This window comes from Schistocerca gregaria, chromosome 3 (genome assembly GCF_023897955.1).
Source record: "Schistocerca gregaria isolate iqSchGreg1 chromosome 3, iqSchGreg1.2, whole genome shotgun sequence".
NCBI lineage: Eukaryota > Metazoa > Arthropoda > Insecta > Orthoptera > Acrididae > Schistocerca > Schistocerca gregaria.
This window is the reverse complement of record NC_064922.1, coordinates 314,400,636-314,420,184: the sequence shown is the minus strand read 5'-3', so window position 1 is coordinate 314,420,184 and position 19,549 is coordinate 314,400,636. Positions and strand designations below refer to the sequence as shown.

Genomic DNA, 19,549 nt, shown 5'->3' with positions numbered 1-19,549 from the left:
TATTAGACACTTCGCGCCTGGAGAAAGTGCGAGTCGGCGCCTTCACCTTAATGTCAGAATGCGAAAATTCACTAGTAGCTTTTTTCAAGCAGGTTCTGTTCGTCCGTTCTCTGTAATCGTTTGGTATCTGATTAAATTGACATACTCGTCCATGGCTTCCGTAAACGAAAATTTCACTGTGACCCCGACGTGATTTGAACACGCAACCTTCTGATCTGGAGTCAGACGCGCTACCGTTGCGCCACGGAGTCGACGCTGCTAAGCTCTTATCATGAATAGGTTCCTCGAACACTTACTGTACCGTTCAAACCTAAGAAATAATGACAGTAGGATCCACGAGAGACTCTTCCCAGATGTACTTGCTCTGGCGGGGGTGTAACTCAGTGGTAGAGTGTCTGCTTCGCGTGCAGAAAGTCCTGGGTTCAAATCCCAGCTCCTCCAATTTTTGTTTCTCCGTGCAGCAGTATATGAAAACTTTTGCCTAGCACCATATTCTATCAAATTCAGCGTACAAGATTCTTCCCCAAGCAAGTGGATTTCTTACAGTTCGACGCCATAGCGGGAGGACGATGACCTGCAAGACCCTGGCCTGCGATCCCCCCATTGAAATGTTTCTCCAAAGCCTTCGGTATGGCGTGCGGAGTGCATCTCAATCATTTCAAACATGTATTTGCAACTAAATGCGACAATCGTTATTTCTTTTTTCAAGATACTGAAAAATGAAGGGGGCACCCGGGACTGAACCGGGGACCTCTCGATCTGCAGTCGAATGCTCTACGACTGAGCTATACCCCCTATCACAAACTTTCTATCCCCAGAACTTAAGGAAAATTATTATACTCTGTCTGGCTAAAGACGTCTAATCGAGCAAAATATTGCGTAATCATTATCTCTTAGTTATATATTAGCGTTAAACGATATAAATAACAAAAATATTAGACACTTCGCGCCTGGAGAAAGTGCGAGTCGGCGCCTTCACCTTAATGTCAGAATGCGAAAATTCATTAGTAGCTTTTTTCAAGCAGGTTCTGTTCGTCCGTTCTCTGTAATCGTTTGGTACCTGATTAAATTGACATACTCGCCCATGGCTTCCGTAAACGAAAATTTCACTGTGACCCCGACGTGATTTGAACACGCAACCTTCTGATCTGGAGTCAGACGCGCTACCGTTGCGCCACGGAGTCGACGCTGCTAAGCTCTTATCATGAACAGGTTCCTCGAACACTTACTGTACCGTTCAAACCTAAGAAATAATGACAGTAGGATCCACGAGAGACTCTCCCCAGATGTACGTGCTCTGGCGGGGGTGTAACTCAGTGGTAGAGTGTCTGCTTCGCATGCAGAAAGTCCTGGGTTCAAATCCCAGCTCCTCCAATTTTTGTTTCTCCGTGCAGCAGTATATGAAAACTTTTGCCTAGCACCATATTCTATCAAATTCAGCGTACAAGATTCTTCCCCAAGCAAGTGGATTTCTTACAGTTCGACGCCATAGCGGGAGGACGATGACCTGCTAGACCCTGGCCTGCGATCCTCCCATTGAAATGTTGCTCCAAAGCCTTCGGTATGGCGTGCGGAGTGCATCTCAATCATTTCAAACATGTATTTGCAACTAAATGCGACAATCGTTATTTCTTTTTTCAAGATACTGAAAAATGAAGGGGGCACCCGGGACTGAACCGGGGACCTCTCGATCTGCAGTCGAATGCTCTACGACTTTTTTTTTTTTAATCTATTTTTTTTTTTTGTTTTTTTTTTTAAGTCCGACGCCTTATCCAATTTTTTTTTTGTTTTTATTTTTTTTATTTTTTTTAGAACTTGGCAGCATGAGGCAGGCGGAGGCAAAGCGGGCAGGGGTCAAAATCTCGAGGCCTGGCCGCGATGTCTCCACCCAGTCCTGTTGCTGAGGCGTGTCTTTATCATAGTTTTCAATAAGAAATTTTACAACTTGTGTATACGTAGATATATGCTGTTTTGCCTTCGAAATCCTGAACCAAAAGATGCTTCATTTGAAACAAAAAATTTGTGTCATGCCGAGGCAATAGAGATTGAAGGTTATAGCTTTAGTGCTTTTTTTTTTTTTTTTTTTTTTTTTTTTTCTCATCCACTGCTTCTCGGCAAACTAGCATACTTCTTTGTAATATATAATAAAGTTGTGGGAAGTAGTGGACCCTGAACCTGTATATTATTTTTTTTAATTTCTGTTTAGTTTTTTTTTATTGTTATTATTATTATTTTTGTTTGTTTGTTATTTTTTTTATTGTAAAAGAAAAATCTTCATGGAATGTGAAGAAGGAATTTTATGTTAAGGCACTAATTCCATAGCCTCCTTTCCTTCTTGAGATTAATAATAATAATAAAAAAGTATGTTCCCTTCCATGGAAACAAATGAGACTTCCTTCTCAGTCATAAAATGAATGTATAAGAAAACAATTTATCTTTAACCCTGCGATACTGGCTTTCGGCTTCGGCTTCTTCTGTGCAATAAACAAAATAGCCTTCTTTGCCAGCAGAAGATAAGTGATTGTAATATGAAACTGTAAAAGTGTACTTCTACCCAATTGTTTTTGTTTAAGCGTCGTTTCGCTTAAATAAACGATTTTTGTTTATCTCGTTGGCTTGTCAACCAATGCCCAGTCGCTCGAATACAATTTTAAGCATATTGCCGTAGTTTTTCTTGTGGTCTTTATATTTCAGGGCGTTATAAAAAGCACACTTCAAGTACATGTAAAAATCAGTGGAATTGTCATTTCCCAGGTGATTAATTACGTAATTCACATAGTGTCCCATTAACCAATGGACCGAGTTGTTTTTTGCTGCTGGAAAATAGCAAGTCTGAGGCCTGAGGAATGTAACAGGGGGAAAATTTTCCACCGAAGATCTCGTAAGAAAAGCCAGTTGTTCCCTAATCCAATTACAGAGTTGTAGATTGCCACCGCACGTGAATCTGTGCACTAACGTGTCGATCAATTTACATTTGAGACATAGGTTCGTGTCGCTAACGCCGATTGCATGTAACCTTTCATTGGTGCTTACGGTCTCATTCACTGTTTTATACCACGCTGACTTGACGTCCGATGGTAGACCACGCATATTAATATTTTTCCATATGGCGTCCCAATCAGTGTGTGGGTATTTACTTTCCAATTTGTTTCTCCCCTCCATTTTCTTTCGATGGGACAGAATATCGCGGGCCGTGATCCGTCGTGAGTTGATGATGACACCGCCGAGATAGCTGAATTCCACAAAATATACACGAACGTACTGGAGCCGGTTATTTATTTTTTGCACATTCACCGGCGCCTGTAAACTGGCAGGCCTGACAACTTCAAATAATTTAGTTGTAATGCTATCAGCGTGGTCGCTAAGGATAGTGGCGGTCCTTTTTATAAAAAGCGCAGACGCCTTATTTCTGATGTCAACTAACCCCAAACCTCCATTCCTGGGATCTAAGGTCGCAGTTTTTGCGTCGACTCTGAATATATCCCCTCTCCAAAGATAGCTGGCAATGGTAGACATTATCTTTTTTCCAATCATTTTCGGTAGTGGGAAGATCTGTGCTATAAAGTAACTCCTGGAGAGAATGCAGTGGTTAATGAAAATCACCCTCTGAACTTGGTTCAAGTTACGGTGGAGGTTTTCTCTTGTTGTTCCAAGAAGTTGTCCCGACGTATTTCTCCAATTGATAGCTGCCATTTTTAACGGACAAGGTGTCAGTGTTATTCCTAGTGCTTTGCATTGGGTGACCATTGTGGCCCAGGCTAAGGTGGTATGTTGAAAACCCCGCAGGTTTAGGAGTTTGCTTTTGTTTGCGTTGACACCTGCTCCGGAGACTCTACAGTACTTTTTAATTAGCGTTTCCAATTTCAAAATGTCGTCGGGATTTCGCAGGACGACTCCGACATCATCGGCATAGGCGTTTATGACTGTTCGGTGACCAGATAATGTGATGCCAGTTAGAGTGGCATGAACACTGCGGAGGAAAGGTTCTAATGAAAGCACGAATAGGAACATGGAGAGGGGGCTTCCTTGAGGAACGCCGCGCCTGATCTGAATCTGCTTTGTCCTCTGGCAGTTAACTGATATACAAGCGCTGATGCCTGTTGCAACATTGCTGATCACACTTACGACTCGCTCATTAAAACCTATTTTGTTCAGTGTGGCACTAAGGAATCTATGATCCACACGATCAAATGCTTTCTGGAAGTCAATAAACATGATAGCACATTTTATGGTGGTCACAGCAGTGATGGCAATTATATCTCTATATTCAGCTATGCTTTTGAAAATGCTCTTGGTAGGCACACAGGACTGGTATGGACTTACTATCTTTTTGGCCAACTGAGAGAGTCTGTTGTTTAAAATTCTGCCGATGATTTTATAATCAGAGTTTAACAGGGAGATAGGACGAAAGTTGTTGAGGTTTCTTTTTGCAGCATTTTTTGGGATTAGTACTATTGTGCTCTCTTTAAAAACAGCAGGTAAATGCTTTCCCTGAAGCACCTCGTTCGTCATTCGGGTAAACATGTCACGAATCAGTGGCCAGTATCGTTTATAAAATTCAACAGGCAAACCATCCGGTCCCGGCGATTTCCTCAGAGGAGATTTGCAGATGATTCTGTGGATATCTTCGTTAGTACACTCAACGAGAAGGTCTTCGTTTTCCTCGTCCGAGACCTGTGGAGCTATGTGACTAAGGAACTCATCGAAGGACTCTTCACATACCGGGTTGGCAGTGTATAGGTCTTCGTAATATTTGTGCACTGCATTGACGATGTCTCTCTGAGTCGTGAGTGTCTCGCCAGTTTCAGACTGAAGTCCATCAATGAAGGTGCGTCTCCTGTTTCTTTCGTGCTTCAGTAGATGGTACAAGGAAGCATGTTCATCCTCCACGACTGTCTTAGCCTTGGATTTTAATTTCAGACCCTCCATCTGCTGTCTTTTAAGACTGAGCAATTTGGCCTTAGTTTGCTTGATATCTGCCAGACGGACGTTGGAAGTGTTTGCCTGCTCATATAAATTTCGCAGCATGGTATAATAAAATTCGATGGAATTTTTCAAGTCTTTCGATCGTTGTACACTATACTGGATGAGAACTTTTCTCAGTTTAGGCTTTGCCCTGTTGCACCACCAGTCTAGTACTGAGACGTGTCTATCTGCAGAGCGGAGGCACAATGCCCACGCTTCTGTCAAACTTTCTTCTAATCCGTCGTCCTGCATCAGTGACGTATTAAGGTGCCATGAACTTCTAAAACGGCGAGTGGGTTGCGCAGTAAGGTTGATGGAAGCTAGCACGGAGCTATGATCAGAAAAGTAAACTGGAATCGTCTCTGCTTTAATGAAGGAGCTAACTAGACTTTGCGATATGTAGAGTCTGTCGATCCTGCTACGTGAGTGAGGACCTAGGAATGTAAATGCCACAAAAGTGGGATACATTATTTCCCAAGCATCTTTAAGCTGTAAAACAGTGACGAAACGCTTCAGTTCACTGCAGTTATTAAAATTCGGAACCTGGTCTTTCTTATTTATCACACAATTAAAATCACCGCCTATTATAAGATCTTTTGGGTTTTTCCGTAATAAATAAATGATTTCTTCTTTATAGAACTGTGCTCTTTCCATTCTATTGGATGTGCCAGAAGGGGCATACAGATTGATAAGGGTAGAACCAAAGACTTTTATACCTATCGCTCTGCCGGAGTCCAACCTCTCGATATCCGAGACAGGAATCCCCTCCCTGACTAAAATTGCTGTACCGACGTTGGTGTCAAGTGAGACATTTAAAATCGCCAAATATCCAGGCACTGTAAGATTAGTCAGCACTACTTCCTGTAGGAAAGCAATGTCCGTCCCTGACTCATATAAATAATCCTTGAGCGCTGTAACTTTAGTCACGGATGTAATCCTGTTAATATTGATAGTCGTAATTGTATATGCCTGGGACATTTAGTTTGCATAAAAAGTAAATAAGTGATTAAAAAGATAACAAAATATTAATAAAAAAAAAGAAAAGAGATGTGCAGCTTCTAGAAGAGAGAAACGACTCCGCTTAAACAAACATCTAAAAGAATAGTCAGTATTTGAAGCTCGGTAAACACTTCATCTGGTTCCTCTGAAATATGACTAAGACAGTAGTACAATTAGAAATGAAACTGGTTCAACAAAATCCCTTTTTTTCTCATCTTACAGCCTCATTTTGGTGCAGGATTCCGAACATCTCGGGTTTTAGTTTTACCGAGGGGCTTTGCATCACTAATGTCACTTGAAGGTACCTCCTTAGGTCTTTCCGTGATGATTTCATACAAGACGTTCTTGGCCGTCGCTTCCTCTTGTGCTGGTTGTTGTTTGCTTTGGTTACGGGAAGCTTTGAGAGTAGGTAGCGGTTTGAGTCGGCGTCTTCGGACATCTTGGTTCAACGCACCGTCATTCGGATTGTCTATCTTTACCACCGTTGTGACCGAAGCTGCCTCAACAGCGTCCTTTTTACGAGTGCCATTTCCTTGTTCTTCCGTCACTAGCTCCAGAGCACTGACTGAGTCGGCGGTTTGTGGGTCTGTAAGTTCTTGAGTTGGGTTCCGCTCCGTCACCTCTTGTGCTTCGGAGTGCGCCTCTTCCGTCTCCGCGACAATCGTTACTGCGTCCCCTCCGTGGACCGTTTGTACCTGTTCAGCCGCCGACAGCGGCCGGGTTGCCTCAGCGGCTGTCGTCACGTCAATACATGTACTGTTTGTTTCCTCGAGCAAATCCGCATTACACTGCTTCTGCTTGCGGGTGGAAGGCGAATTACGGGCGGACTCGCCGTCCGAGCCGTCATCGGTCGTTTCCAACGGTCGCTTCTTATTCTGGAGATCGCAATCGGGAACAGAAGGGCGTGATGTAATGACGCTCAGGGGAGGGAACTCCGTAGTAGTTATGGCGGGCACTGCAGAAGTACATGCACCACTGTCGTTAACCGAAAGAAGGGAAGTGCTATTTGGTAAGACATCGCTGAGGGTCAGTTTTTGACGCTGTGTTAGATTGTTCCGAAGAACAAAAACACGGCGCGGACAATCTTGTCGGAAATGACCTGTCTCATTGCAAATATTGCACGTGCGCTCCTGACCAGAATACACAACATGTGCTTTATGGCCTGCAACGGATATATGGGACGGAATGTTGGCTTTCACCTCCATTTCAACGGATCTAATGCCATTAAAACACTGTATCTTGTATAGCTTCGACCATCTTTCGTTATAGATAGATTTAACTTCGCCATATTTAGATAGAGCGTCCTTGATCAACTGATTATCAATTTCAATTGGAACATTCAAAATCCTGACATTGGTGTACATGATATCAGCTTTTCGTACAGAGACATTACTTTTTGAACCGTCTCGATGAACAAATTCGACGGAATTACCCCATTTTGCAAGCAACTTATCGACTGTCACTGAGTTCAGAAATTTAACAAAAACACAGTATTTTTCAGCATCTAATTGCGTGGTATGAACAGAGTCAGAATTAATACCAATTACCTCAGTCAGCCAATCGTGGATTTCCAGCGCAGTGGGTTGGACCGGCCGTGTTCCTTTCTCGAACGAGAAGACTAAAGTATTCTTCCTGACGGTGTCAGACATGGTCGTCGGTTCCGACGAAATTCCGACAACAACCGAAATTGCGGCGAAGCACGAAACGTGGAACGGACGAAAGCACTATAAAAACACTTATCAGAGACACCACTCAAAAAATAACAGCGAAAATGTACAGCTAACTTCACGTAAACACCAAACACCGGCGATAGCGCTAACGTACGCGGAGTAAACAACAAGCACGTCCGACCGCGGCGACGGCTAAAGCCAGAATGCGACTGAGCTATACCCCCTTTCACAAACTTTCTATCCCCATAACTTAAGGAAAATTATTATACTCTGTCTGGCTAAAGACGTCTAATCGAGCAAAATATTGCGTAATCATTATCTCTCAGTTATATATTAGCGTTAAACGATATAAATAACAAAAATATTAGACACTTCGCGCCTGGAGAAAGTTCGAGTCGGCGCCTTCACCTTAATGTCAGAATGCGAAAATTCACTAGTAGCTTTTTTCAAGCAGGTTCTGTTCGTCCGTTCTCTGTAATCGTTTGGTATCTGATTAAATTGACATACTCGTCCATGGCTTCCGTAAACGAAAATTTCACTGTGACCCCGACGTGATTTGAACACGCAACCTTCTGATCTGGAGTCAGACGCGCTACCGTTGCGCCACGGAGTCGACGCTGCTAAGCTCTTATCATGAATAGGTTCCTCGAACACTTACTGTACCGTTCAAACCTAAGAAATAATGACAGTAGGATCCACGAGAGACTCTTCCCAGATGTACTTGCTCTGGCGGGGGTGTAACTCAGTGGTAGAGTGTCTGCTTCGCGTGCAGAAAGTCCTGGGTTCAAATCCCAGCTCCTCCAATTTTTGTTTCTCCGTGCAGCAGTATATGAAAACTTTTGCCTAGCACCATATTCTATCAAATTCAGCGTACAAGATTCTTCCCCAAGCAAGTGGATTTCTTACAGTTCGACGCCATAGCGGGAGGACGATGACCTGCAAGACCCTGGCCTGCGATCCCCCCATTGAAATGTTGCTCCAAAGCCTTCGGTATGGCGTGCGGAGTGCATCTCAATCATTTCAAACATGTATTTGCAACTAAATGCGACAATCGTTATTTGTTTTTTCAAGATACTGAAAAATGAAGGGGGCACCCGGGACTGAACCGGGGACCTCTCGATCTGCAGTCGAATGCTCTACGACTGAGCTATACCCCCTATCACAAACTTTCTATCCCCATAACTTAAGGAAAATTATTATACTCTGTCTGGCTAAAGACGTCTAATCGAGCAAAATATTGCGTAATCATTATCTCTTAGTTATATATTAGCGTTAAACGATATAAATAACAAAAATATTAGACACTTCGCGCCTGGAGAAAGTGCGAGTCGGCGCCTTCACCTTAATGTCAGAATGCGAAAATTCACTAGTAGCTTTTTTCAAGCAGGTTCTGTTCGTCCGTTCTCTGTAATCGTTTGGTATCTGATTAAATTGACATACTCGTCCATGGCTTCCGTAAACGAAAATTTCACTGTGACCCCGACGTGATTTGAACACGCAACCTTCTGATCTGGAGTCAGACGCGCTACCCTGGCGCCACGGAGTCGACGCTGCTAAGCCCTTATCATGAATAGTTTCCTCGAACACTTACTGTACCGTTCAAACCTAAGAAATAATGACAGTAGGATCCACGAGAGACTCTTCCCAGATGTACTTGCTCTGGCGGGGGTGTAACTCAGTGGTAGAGTGTCTGCTTCGCAGGCAGAAAGTCCTGGGTTCAAATCCCAGCTCCTCCAATTTTTGTTTCTCCGTGCAGCAGTATATGAAAACTTTTGCCTAGCACCATATTCTATCAAATTCAGCGTACAAGATTCTTCCCCAAGCAAGTGGATTTCTTACAGTTCGACGCCATAGCGGGAGGACGATGACCTGCAAGACCCTGGCCTGCGATCCCCCCATTGAAATGTTGCTCCAAAGCCTTCGGTATGGCGTGCGGAGTGCATCTCAATCATTTCAAACATGTATTTGCAACTAAATGCGACAATCGTTATTTGTTTTTTCAAGATACTGAAAAATGAAGGGGGCACCCGGAACTGAACCGGGGACCTCTCGATCTGCAGTCGAATGCTCTACGACTGAGCTATACCCCCTTTCACAAACTTTCTATCCCCATAACTTAAGGAAAATTATTATACTCTGTCTGGCTAAAGACGTCTAATCGAGCAAAATATTGCGTAATCATTATCTCTCAGTTATATATTAGCGTTAAACGATATAAATAACAAAAATATTAGACACTTCGCGCCTGGAGAAAGTGCGAGTCGGCGCCTTCACCTTAATGTCAGAATGCGAAAATTCACTAGTAGCTTTTTTCAAGCAGGTTCTGTTCGTCCGTTCTCTGTAATCGTTTGGTATCTGATTAAATTGACATACTCGCCCATGGCTTCCGTAAACGAAAATTTCACTGTGACCCCGACGTGATTTGAACACGCAACCTTCTGATCTGGAGTCAGACGCGCTACCGTAGCGCCACGGAGTCGACGCTGCTAAGCTCTTATCACGAATAGGTTCCTCGAACACTTACTGTACCGTTCAAACCTAAGAAATAATGACAGTAGGATCCACGAGAGACTCTTCCCAGATGTACTTGCTCTGGCGGGGGTGTAACTCAGTGGTAGAGTGTCTGCTTCGCATGCAGAAAGTCCTGGGTTCAAATCCCAGCTCCTCCAATTTTTGTTTCTCCGTGCAGCAGTATATGAAAACTTTTGCCTAGCACCATATTCTATCAAATTCAGCGTACAAGATTCTTCCCCGAGCAAGTGGATTTCTTACAGTTCGACGCCATAGCGGGAGGACGATGACCTGCAAGACCCTGGCCTGCGATCCCCCCATTGAAATGTTGCTCCAAAGCCTTCGGTATGGCGTGCGGAGTGCATCTCAATCATTTCAAACATGTATTTGCAACTAAATGCGACAATCGTTATTTGTTTTTTCAAGATACTGAAAAATGAAGGGGGCACCCGGGACTGAACCGGGGACCTCTCGATCTGCAGTCGAATGCTCTACGACTGAGCTATACCCACTTTAACAAACTTTCTATCCCCATAACTTAAGGAAAATTATTATACTCTGTCTGGCTAAAGACGTCTAATCGAGCAAAATATTGCGTAATCATTATCTCTCAGTTATATATTAGCGTTAAACGATATAAATAACAAAAATATTAGACACTTCGCGCCAGGAGAAAGTGCGAGTCGGTGCCTTCACCTTAATGTCAGAATGCGAAAATTCACTAGTAGCTTTTTTCAAGCAGGTTCTGTTCGTCCGTTCTCTGTAATCGTTTGGTATCTGATTAAATTGACATACTCGCCCATGGCTTCCGTAAACGAAAATTTCACTGTGAACCCGACGTGATTTGAACACGCAACCTTCTGATCTGGAGTCAGACGCGCTACCGTTGCGCCACGGAGTCAACGCTGCTAAGCTCGTATCATGAATAGGTTCCTCGAACACTTACTGTACCGTTCAAACCTAAGAAATAATGACAGTAGGATCCACGAGAGACTCTTCCCAGATGTACTTGCTCTGGCGGGGGTGTAACTCAGTGGTAGAGTGTCTGCTTCGCATGCAGAAAGTCCTGGGTTCAAATCCCAGCTCCTCCAATTTTTGTTTCTCCGTGCAGCAGTATATGAAAACTTTTGCCTAGCACCATATTCTATCAAATTCAGCGTACAAGATTCTTCCCCAAGCAAGTGGATTTCTTACAGTTCGACGCCATAGCGGGAGGACGATGACCTGCAAGACCCTGGCCTGCGATCCCCCCATTGAAATGTTGCTCCAAAGCCTTCGGTATGGCGTGCGGAGTGCATCTCAATCATTTCAAACATGTATTTGCAACTAAATGCGACAATCGTTATTTGTTTTTTCAAGATACTGAAAAATGAAGGGGGCACCCGGGACTGAACCGGGGACTTCTCGATCTGCAGTCGAATGCTCTACGACTGAGCTATACCCCCTTTCACAAACTTTCTATCCCCATAACTTAAGGAAAATTATTATACTCTGTCTGGCTAAAGACGTCTAATCGAGCAAAATATTGCGTAATCATTATCTCTCAGTTATATATTAGCGTTAAACGATATAAATAACAAAAATATTAGACACTTCGCGCCTGGAGAAAGTGCGAGTCGGCGCCTTCACCTTAATGTCAGAATGCGAAAATTCACTAGTAGCTTTTTTCAAGCAGGTTCTGTTCGTCCGTTCTCTGTAATCGTTTGGTATCTGATTAAATTGACATACTCGCCCATGGCTTCCGTAAACGAAAATTTCACTGTGACCCCGACGTGATTTGAACACGCAACCTTCTGATCTGGAGTCAGACGCGCTATCGTTGCGCCACGGAGTCGACGCTGCTAAGCTCTTATCATGAATAGGTTCCTCGAACACTTACTGTACCGTTCAAACCTAAGAAATAATGACAGTAGGATCCACGAGAGACTCTTCCCAGATGTACTTGTTCTGGCGGGGGTGTAACTCAGTGGTAGAGTGTCTGCTTCGCATGCAGAAAGTCCTGGGTTCAAATCCCAGCTCCTCCAATTTTTGTTTCTCCGTGCAGCAGTATATGAAAACTTTTGCCTAGCACCATATTCTATCAAATTCAGCGTACAAGATTCTTCCCCAAGCAAGTGGATTTCTTACAGTTCGACGCCATAGCGGGAGGACGATGACCTGCAAGACCCTGGCCTGCGATCCCCCCATTGAAATGTTGCTCCAAAGCCTTCGGTATGGCGTGCGGAGTGCATCTCAATCATTTCAAACATGTATTTGCAACTAAATGCGACAATCGTTATTTGTTTTTTCAAGATACTGAAAAATGAAGGGGGCACCCGGGATTGAACCGGGGACCTCTCGATCTGCAGTCGAATGCTCTACGACTGATCTATACCCCCTTTCACAAGCTTTCTATCCCCATAACTTAAGGAAAATTATTATACTCTGTCTGGCTAAAGACGTCTAATCGAGCAAAATATTGCGTAATCATTATCTCTCAGTTATATATTAGCGTTAAACGATATAAATAACAAAAATATTAGACACTTCGCGCCTGGAGAAAGTGCGAGTCGGCGCCTTCACCTTAATGTCAGAATGCGAAAATTCACTAGTAGCTTTTTTCAAGCAGGTTCTGTTCGTCCGTTCTCTGTAATCGTTTGGTATCTGATTAAATTGACATACTCGCCCATGGCTTCCGTAAACGAAAATTTCACTGTGACCCCGACGTGATTCGAACACGCAACCTTCTGATCTGGAGTCAGACGCGCTACCGTTGCGCCACGGAGTCGACGCTGCTAAGCTCTTATCATGAATAGGTTCCTCGAACACTTACTGTACCGTTCAAACCTAAGAAATAATGACAGTAGGATCCACGAGAGACTCTTCCCAGATGTACTTGCTCTGGCGGGGGTGTAACTCAGTGGTAGAGTGTCTGCTTCGCATGCAGAAAGTCCTGGGTTCAAATCCCAGCTCCTCCAATTTTTGTTTCTCCGTGCAGCAGTATATGAAAACTTTTGCCTAGCACCATATTCTATCAAATTCAGCGTACAAGATTCTTCCCCAAGCAAGTGGATTTCTTACAGTTCGACGCCATAGCGGGAGGACGATGACCTGCAAGACCCTGGCCTGCGATCCCCCCATTGAAATGTTGCTCCAAAGCCTTCGGTATGGCGTGCGGAGTGCATCTCAATCATTTCAAACATGTATTTGCAACTAAATGCGACAATCGTTATTTGTTTTTTCAAGATACTGAAAAATGAAGGGGGCACCCGGGATTCAACCGGGGACCTCTCGATCTGCAGTCGAATGCTCTACGACTTTTTTTTTTTTTTTTTTTTTTTTTTTTACAAAGCAACAGTTCTTCAAGGTACCAGTTAAACATATACAAATGAGTGTTAGGTAAACAAATTATTAGAATAACATTAAATACAACAAAATATAACATCCCTTTTTTTTTCTTTTTTTTTGTAATAATTTGTATTGAAGAAACTAAAAGTGCATATATATTCACTATGCAAGAGTTCTTCAAGGTACCATTCCATTTAAACATATACAAATAACTGTTAGTTAAGCAAAAAAATAAATAAATACATTAAAAAGAAAAAACATTAAATACAACAAAGTATAACATATTCTGTCTTTTCGCCTTTTTTTAATTATTTATTATTATTGTTATTATTATTATTATTATTTTGTCGATGCATGGGAACTTGGATAAGGGTGTTGCATCATGTGACAGGTATGCATGGTACACCCCAGCTTTGAGGGGGGTCAAGGAAGACGCTGCGGAGATAACCGGCAAAAGTTTGTCGGTAAGATGGTTTGCGAGTGAGGGTGCTATGCGAGGTCACAACTTTGTACCAGAAGTCAAGGACTGTATGCGGACCATTTTGAAAGAGGTATTCTAAAGCCAGTCCTCGAAACCAGATGAGAGTATGGTGCTTAGCAAGAGGGTAGTGAAATGTCTGGGGCAACAACAGGAAATCCGGGGTTACCGTCGGTGGCGGGGCACGGAGGTAAAAGCCCACGATTCGTTGGATGAGGAGCCATACGTTTTGTTTCAGGGGGCACGTAAGACGGTGCTCGTCGGTGTCTTCGAGCTGACAGTCAGGGCAGAGTGGGGAGGTGGCCAGTCCTATGCGATAAAGTCGACTGTTAGTCGGGAACTTTCCATAAACTAAAACATACCAGAGTGCAGACACAGACGACGGTAAAAAGGGTGCATGCACACACCCCCAAACTGTGCGCCAGTTAATGTCAGGATGCCGTAGCACCATGGGGTCGCAAGGGTTGGACAGCATAAACAAACGATAATAATCTTTTGTACGGGGAGGACGGGCGACTGGAAGATCGGCCCGAACGTAGCTGAGTTCTATGAAACAATTGGCGACGTGGTACAATAATGGAGAAATAGGTGCCACATTGATCGGTGGATCGAGAGAAGCTGGTCGGAGGATATCTAAGAGACTACGTGTTAAGGACGGAACCGTCCCCTGCCAGTGCCGCAACAGAGTGTGGACAAAGAGTGCAGAAGATCGTGCCCGCACGTTGACGAGTCCGAGGCCACCTTTTGCAGGAGGCAATGTTAAAGTGCTGTAACGGACTTTGAAAAGTGCCCCTGCTGACACGAAATATCCAAAGGCTGATTGGATGCGGCGGCCAAGGAGTAACGGCATTGGGAGGATCTGGGCGACGTGTACCACTTTAGGGGCTACATACATGTTGACATAGGACACACGTTGGAGTAGGTTTAAGTTACGGTGCACTTGACCGCGGACATGGTGCCGAATCGACTGCAAAAGCCGCCGGTATGCCAGGGCCACTGTGCGGTGTGTGGAGCTCGTAAATTCGATACCCAAGTAACGAAGGGTGGTACTGACTGGGAGTGGGTTCGGCACCATAGCCGGGAGGCCGCGCCCAATGTGCATCATAGTCGATTTACGGACATTAAGAATGCTACCAGAAGGATGTCCATACTGGTGGATCCATTGGATGGCGTCATTGAGTTCCGTGGAGGAGCAGGTGAGAAAGAGAAGATCGTCCGCATAAGCCCTACAGTGAAAGGTGTAGTCACGCAAAGTGAGGCCCTGCAGTCTAGAGGTAAGTCCAGTGATGAGGGGCTCAAGTGCAATGGCATATAGTAAAGTAGACATAGGGCATCCTTGACGTACAGAGCGGCGTATAGGAATCGGTCCTACAAGCCTCCCATTGACTTGTACCATCGAGACGGCGGGAAGTAGTAACCGGCGAATGGCATCGACAAAAAGTAATGGGAACCCCATACGTGTCGCCACCGTGAGGAGGAATGGGTGTCGAACGCGATCAAAGGCACTCGTGAAATCGACGGATACCAGTGCTGCACGAAGGCGACAAACCGACGCCAGTGCAATGAGGTCACGGCATTCTCCTAGGGCTGTTTGTAAGGTGGCCCCACAACCACGTGCAGTCTGCTCAGGTGAAAGGACCGTAGGTAAGACGGTGCGCATGCGCGCTGCTAAGAGGCGTGCATAGATTTTATAGTCTGCATTCAGGAGTGTAAGGGGGCGATATGCAGAGACATGTGACCCTCCCTTCGGTTTAGGCACAGGTAGAAGAATGCCAGTGACGAATTCAGGTGGAATTGGGAAGGATGGAGTAAAGAGTTCCTGAATCATTTCCGTCCAGCGAGGAAGCATCAACGTGGTGAACGCCCGGTAAAACTCCACTGGGAGACCATCTGGTCCTGGTGATTTGTTCTTGGCCCCTCTGTTGATCGCATCTACTACCTCTTCTGCGGTGATTGCAGACATCATGGACGTTGACTCCGCTACGGTGAGTGTCCGCCCAGGAGAAGGACGGAGATCATCAGGAATGGGCGTCGCCATCTGTTCATCATCATAAAATTGGCGATAATGTTCAGCAAAGGCAGACACCACCGCCGCCTGTGTTGTGTGGTGAACACCATCGGAGGTCGTGATGTGGGAGACGAAGAGTCGACGTCGACGACTGTGGTCGGATGCGGCATGGATTGTGGATGGGGTTTCGTCGTGGAGGAGGTCTTGTCGTCGGGAACGCACCACGACACCATGCAGTCGTGCACGTTGAAGAGAGAGGAGACGAGCTTTGGTACGTTGTCGTTCCCTATGGGTGTCAGGTGATGGAGGGAGTGCATCGAGCTCACGGAGGACGGCGTAGTAAAAATTTGTGGTGTCTCGATGCCATGCTGCTGCTTCCTTGCCACATTGTATGAAGGCCTTTCTGATCGCAGGTTTGGCACATTTGAGCCACCAATGGAACGTGGATGTGTACTGCGGAAGGCGTCTTTCGCAAGACGCCCACGTAGTGGCAATACATTGTCGGCAGTGTGGATCATTAAGGAGGGAGGTATTAAGCTTCCAGTAACCTCTGCTGCGCCACACTGACTGAGGTGGCAGAGCCAGGGAGCAAATGACGGCGCAGTGGTCCGAGAATGCAAGGGGCCACCGTTCAGCTTGGGCGACGTCGTTGCCAAGGTGGGCAGAGACATATAACCGGTCCAGTCTGCTCGCAGAATGTGCTGTATAATGGGTGAAACCGGGGGTATTGCCATGAATTTTCTCCCAAACGTCCACTAGGTGAAAATCTTCGATTAAGGTGAGAAGCGCCGGGCATGGCGAATAACTAGGCATTTGGTCCTGCGGATGGAGGACACAGTTGAAATCGCCTCCCATGATAAGGCGATCATAGCTTCCAGAAAACAGGGGCGCCACGTCATGTCCGAAGAAAGTGGACCGCTGCCGACGGTTCGTGGAGCCAGACGGAGCGTAGATATTGATGACGCGCGTGTCGAAGATGGTAACAGCCATGCCTCTTCCACAGGGAAGGATTGTCGTGTCCTTGAGTGGGATTCCTTCGCGTATGTAGAAAGCCACTCCACGCCCTGATTGATCACATGTGGACGTGTATGAGTCGTAGCCGTAGACTGGTGGTAGTGTGGCAACGCGTACTTCCTGAAGAAGGGCGACGTCGACGTCAGAGGCCCGAAGCATGTCACATAGGAGTTGCAGCTTGGGTACAGTGCCGATCATGTTGATGTTCAGCGTGGCAAACCGATACGTTTGTTTCAGTGGTGGTGGACGCGCATCTACCATCACCAAGGCAAGTAATAGGAGGGCACCGACAGGAAGTCCCGTCCCATCAGGTGCAGGGCCTCGCTTTTGATGTTAACAGGCAGCCTTGTCCGGCGGAGGCAACTCATCCGGAGGAGGGGGCGTATCTTCCTCAATCTCGTCGGCCCATGCTCCTATGCCATGGGTCCGTCCAATGTCCATGGGAATTGCGTCGTGGTGAGAGAGATCTGGAGTTGTCGGCGGGGAGACAGGCGTCTCAACCGGCGCACCGATCGTTACATTGTGCGTGGCGACCTCCATAGAGGTCCCGTCCTGCGAAATGTCTTGATCATCGTGAAAGTTGTCCGCCGACCTCTGCATGGAAATGTCGGTTGGTTGGGTGTCGTCTTCGTCGTCGCGGGTGGCGACGCTTTGAGAGCCCGTGGGTGAACGGCGACGGCGTTTGCGCCTACGTGGCGAGCGTTGTTTGCGCACGTGTTCCTCAGTGTCGGACGACGGCAAGGAAGAGCGTCGACCTGGTTCGAATGCGTCGGTGGGTACAATGAAATTGTCAAACAGGTGTTGTGAAGAAGTACTGTTCTCCTCAGCGTCAGGTGCGGGAGCCTGTTCGGTGGCAAGGTTGTCAGGTGGGACGTCCGCACCGTCCATAGGTGACTGGGACGGTGGGACGTGCCGATCGGAAGGAACGGGCGACGGACTGGACGAAACTGTAGACGTGGCAAGAGCCGCTGCGTAAGTGACCGGTAGGGCGGTCATAGTGGGTGTGACGGACGCTTCCGACAACGGGAGCTGCGCGACACGTCGTTGAATGCATTCAGACCGTAGGTGACCTTCTTTCCCGCAACCGGAACAGGTTCGAGGTTGGCCGTCGTACATTATAATGGCACGGCAGCCTCCGATACGTAGATAAGAAGGCACGTGTTTCTGCAACTCGATGCGGACCTGTCTAACACCGTTTAAAACGGGATAGGTCTGAAATTGTACCCATCGTTCGGCAACATGTTCCAGAACGTTGCCATAGGGACGGAGCGCCTCGATGACGACGTCTGCAGGTAGTTCGAACGGCAGTTCGAATATCCTTATCGTCCGTGTGCCGAGACCTGCGTGATCGACGGTAACGGGTCCGACGTTGCCGTCGGAATGGCAGAAGCGCAGTCCACGTTTTGCCTCTTGAAGCACCTTGTCGCACGCCGCATCGTTGATCATTTTGACGTAGACGGTACTGCTAACTATCGACAAGTGGATACCAATTAGATCCGTTGGTGGTATCTTAACTTCATCGCGAATAAATCGTTCTACCTCCAGGGCCTTGGGTCGGGCGAAGTCGGAACAAAAGTTGAAACGTAATGTCTTCTTCCGATAGTTGTGCGCCATGGTGGTCGAGAAGGGAAAACGGCACTTACAGCGGCCGAAGTAAACACAAACACACCGTGCGCGCCTCGCCCGCAGCGCTCTGGCGCGTGACCGCCTCGCAGCACTGCCGGCGGCAGACTGCTCTGTCTGGCTAAAGACGTCTAATCGAGCAAAATATTGCGTAATCATTATCTCTCAGTTATATATTAGCGTTAAACGATATAAATAACAAAAATATTAGACACTTCGCTCCTGGAGAAAATGCGAGTCGGCGCCTTCACCTTAATGTCAGAATGCGAAAATTCACTAGTAGCTTTTTTCAAGCAGGTTCTGTTCGTCCGTTCTCTGTAATCGTTTGGTATCTGACTAAATTGACATACTCGCCCATGGCTTCCGTAAACGAAAATTTCACTGTGACCCCGACGTGATTTGAACACGCAACCTTCTGACCTGGAGTCAGACGCGCTACCGTTGCGCCACGGAGTCGACGCTGCTAAGCTCTTATCATGAATAGGTTCCTCGAACACTTACTGTACCGTTCAAACCTAAGAAATAATGACAGTAGGATCCACGAGAGACTCTTCCCAGATGTACTTGCTCTGGCGGGGGTGTAACTCAGTGGTAGAGTGTCTGCTTCGCATGCAGGAAGTCCTGGGTTCAAATCCCAGCTCCTCCAATTTTTGTTTCTCCGTGCAGCAGTATATGAAAACTTTTGCCTAGCACCATATTCTATCAAATTCAGCGTACAAGATTCTTCCCCAAGCAAGTGGATTTCTTACAGTTCGACGCCATAGCGGGAGGACGATGACCTGCAAGACCCTGGCCTGCGATCCCCCCATTGAAATGTTGCTCCAAAGCCTTCGGTATGGCGTGCGGAGTGCATCTCAATCATTTCAAACATGTATTTGCAACTAAATGCGACAATCGTTATTTGTTTTTTCAAGATACTGAAAAATGAAGGGGGCACCCGGGATTGAACCGGGG

General features: G+C 46.0%; 24 non-coding genes across 24 annotated transcripts in view; 9 read left to right on the top strand and 15 right to left on the bottom strand.

Annotated features, from left to right (window-relative positions):
- Positions 1-179: 179 nt before the first annotated feature.
- Trnaw-cca (transfer RNA tryptophan (anticodon CCA)) lies at positions 180-251 on the bottom strand. The gene has a single exon. It is a non-coding gene; the product is annotated as a tRNA-Trp (tRNA).
- A 118-nt stretch (positions 252-369) lies between these two features.
- Trnaa-cgc (transfer RNA alanine (anticodon CGC)) lies at positions 370-441 on the top strand. The gene has a single exon. It is a non-coding gene; the product is annotated as a tRNA-Ala (tRNA).
- Positions 442-723: 282 nt separating this feature from the next.
- On the bottom strand, positions 724-795 carry Trnac-gca (transfer RNA cysteine (anticodon GCA)). Its single transcript has one exon. It is a non-coding gene; the product is annotated as a tRNA-Cys (tRNA).
- Positions 796-1,112: 317 nt separating this feature from the next.
- Positions 1,113-1,184, bottom strand: Trnaw-cca (transfer RNA tryptophan (anticodon CCA)). The gene has a single exon. It is a non-coding gene; the product is annotated as a tRNA-Trp (tRNA).
- A 118-nt stretch (positions 1,185-1,302) lies between these two features.
- Positions 1,303-1,374, top strand: Trnaa-cgc (transfer RNA alanine (anticodon CGC)). The gene has a single exon. It is a non-coding gene; the product is annotated as a tRNA-Ala (tRNA).
- A 6,801-nt stretch (positions 1,375-8,175) lies between these two features.
- Positions 8,176-8,247, bottom strand: Trnaw-cca (transfer RNA tryptophan (anticodon CCA)). Its single transcript has one exon. It is a non-coding gene; the product is annotated as a tRNA-Trp (tRNA).
- A 118-nt stretch (positions 8,248-8,365) lies between these two features.
- Positions 8,366-8,437, top strand: Trnaa-cgc (transfer RNA alanine (anticodon CGC)). The gene has a single exon. It is a non-coding gene; the product is annotated as a tRNA-Ala (tRNA).
- Positions 8,438-8,719: 282 nt separating this feature from the next.
- Positions 8,720-8,791, bottom strand: Trnac-gca (transfer RNA cysteine (anticodon GCA)). Its single transcript has one exon. It is a non-coding gene; the product is annotated as a tRNA-Cys (tRNA).
- A 317-nt stretch (positions 8,792-9,108) lies between these two features.
- On the bottom strand, positions 9,109-9,180 carry Trnaw-cca (transfer RNA tryptophan (anticodon CCA)). Its single transcript has one exon. It is a non-coding gene; the product is annotated as a tRNA-Trp (tRNA).
- A 118-nt stretch (positions 9,181-9,298) lies between these two features.
- On the top strand, positions 9,299-9,370 carry Trnaa-cgc (transfer RNA alanine (anticodon CGC)). The gene has a single exon. It is a non-coding gene; the product is annotated as a tRNA-Ala (tRNA).
- A 282-nt stretch (positions 9,371-9,652) lies between these two features.
- Trnac-gca (transfer RNA cysteine (anticodon GCA)) lies at positions 9,653-9,724 on the bottom strand. The gene has a single exon. It is a non-coding gene; the product is annotated as a tRNA-Cys (tRNA).
- A 317-nt stretch (positions 9,725-10,041) lies between these two features.
- Trnaw-cca (transfer RNA tryptophan (anticodon CCA)) lies at positions 10,042-10,113 on the bottom strand. The gene has a single exon. It is a non-coding gene; the product is annotated as a tRNA-Trp (tRNA).
- Positions 10,114-10,231: 118 nt separating this feature from the next.
- Positions 10,232-10,303, top strand: Trnaa-cgc (transfer RNA alanine (anticodon CGC)). The gene has a single exon. It is a non-coding gene; the product is annotated as a tRNA-Ala (tRNA).
- Positions 10,304-10,974: 671 nt separating this feature from the next.
- On the bottom strand, positions 10,975-11,046 carry Trnaw-cca (transfer RNA tryptophan (anticodon CCA)). Its single transcript has one exon. It is a non-coding gene; the product is annotated as a tRNA-Trp (tRNA).
- A 118-nt stretch (positions 11,047-11,164) lies between these two features.
- Trnaa-cgc (transfer RNA alanine (anticodon CGC)) lies at positions 11,165-11,236 on the top strand. The gene has a single exon. It is a non-coding gene; the product is annotated as a tRNA-Ala (tRNA).
- Positions 11,237-11,518: 282 nt separating this feature from the next.
- Trnac-gca (transfer RNA cysteine (anticodon GCA)) lies at positions 11,519-11,590 on the bottom strand. The gene has a single exon. It is a non-coding gene; the product is annotated as a tRNA-Cys (tRNA).
- Positions 11,591-11,907: 317 nt separating this feature from the next.
- Positions 11,908-11,979, bottom strand: Trnaw-cca (transfer RNA tryptophan (anticodon CCA)). Its single transcript has one exon. It is a non-coding gene; the product is annotated as a tRNA-Trp (tRNA).
- Positions 11,980-12,097: 118 nt separating this feature from the next.
- On the top strand, positions 12,098-12,169 carry Trnaa-cgc (transfer RNA alanine (anticodon CGC)). Its single transcript has one exon. It is a non-coding gene; the product is annotated as a tRNA-Ala (tRNA).
- A 282-nt stretch (positions 12,170-12,451) lies between these two features.
- On the bottom strand, positions 12,452-12,523 carry Trnac-gca (transfer RNA cysteine (anticodon GCA)). The gene has a single exon. It is a non-coding gene; the product is annotated as a tRNA-Cys (tRNA).
- Positions 12,524-12,840: 317 nt separating this feature from the next.
- On the bottom strand, positions 12,841-12,912 carry Trnaw-cca (transfer RNA tryptophan (anticodon CCA)). The gene has a single exon. It is a non-coding gene; the product is annotated as a tRNA-Trp (tRNA).
- Positions 12,913-13,030: 118 nt separating this feature from the next.
- Trnaa-cgc (transfer RNA alanine (anticodon CGC)) lies at positions 13,031-13,102 on the top strand. The gene has a single exon. It is a non-coding gene; the product is annotated as a tRNA-Ala (tRNA).
- A 5,877-nt stretch (positions 13,103-18,979) lies between these two features.
- Trnaw-cca (transfer RNA tryptophan (anticodon CCA)) lies at positions 18,980-19,051 on the bottom strand. Its single transcript has one exon. It is a non-coding gene; the product is annotated as a tRNA-Trp (tRNA).
- A 118-nt stretch (positions 19,052-19,169) lies between these two features.
- Positions 19,170-19,241, top strand: Trnaa-cgc (transfer RNA alanine (anticodon CGC)). Its single transcript has one exon. It is a non-coding gene; the product is annotated as a tRNA-Ala (tRNA).
- Positions 19,242-19,523: 282 nt separating this feature from the next.
- The window catches only part of Trnac-gca (transfer RNA cysteine (anticodon GCA)), a 72-nt gene continuing 46 nt past the window's right edge, over positions 19,524-19,549 (bottom strand). Inside the window, exon 1 of the tRNA in view lies at positions 19,524-19,549. This exon is cut by the window's right edge and continues 46 nt beyond it. This is a non-coding gene — a tRNA (tRNA-Cys).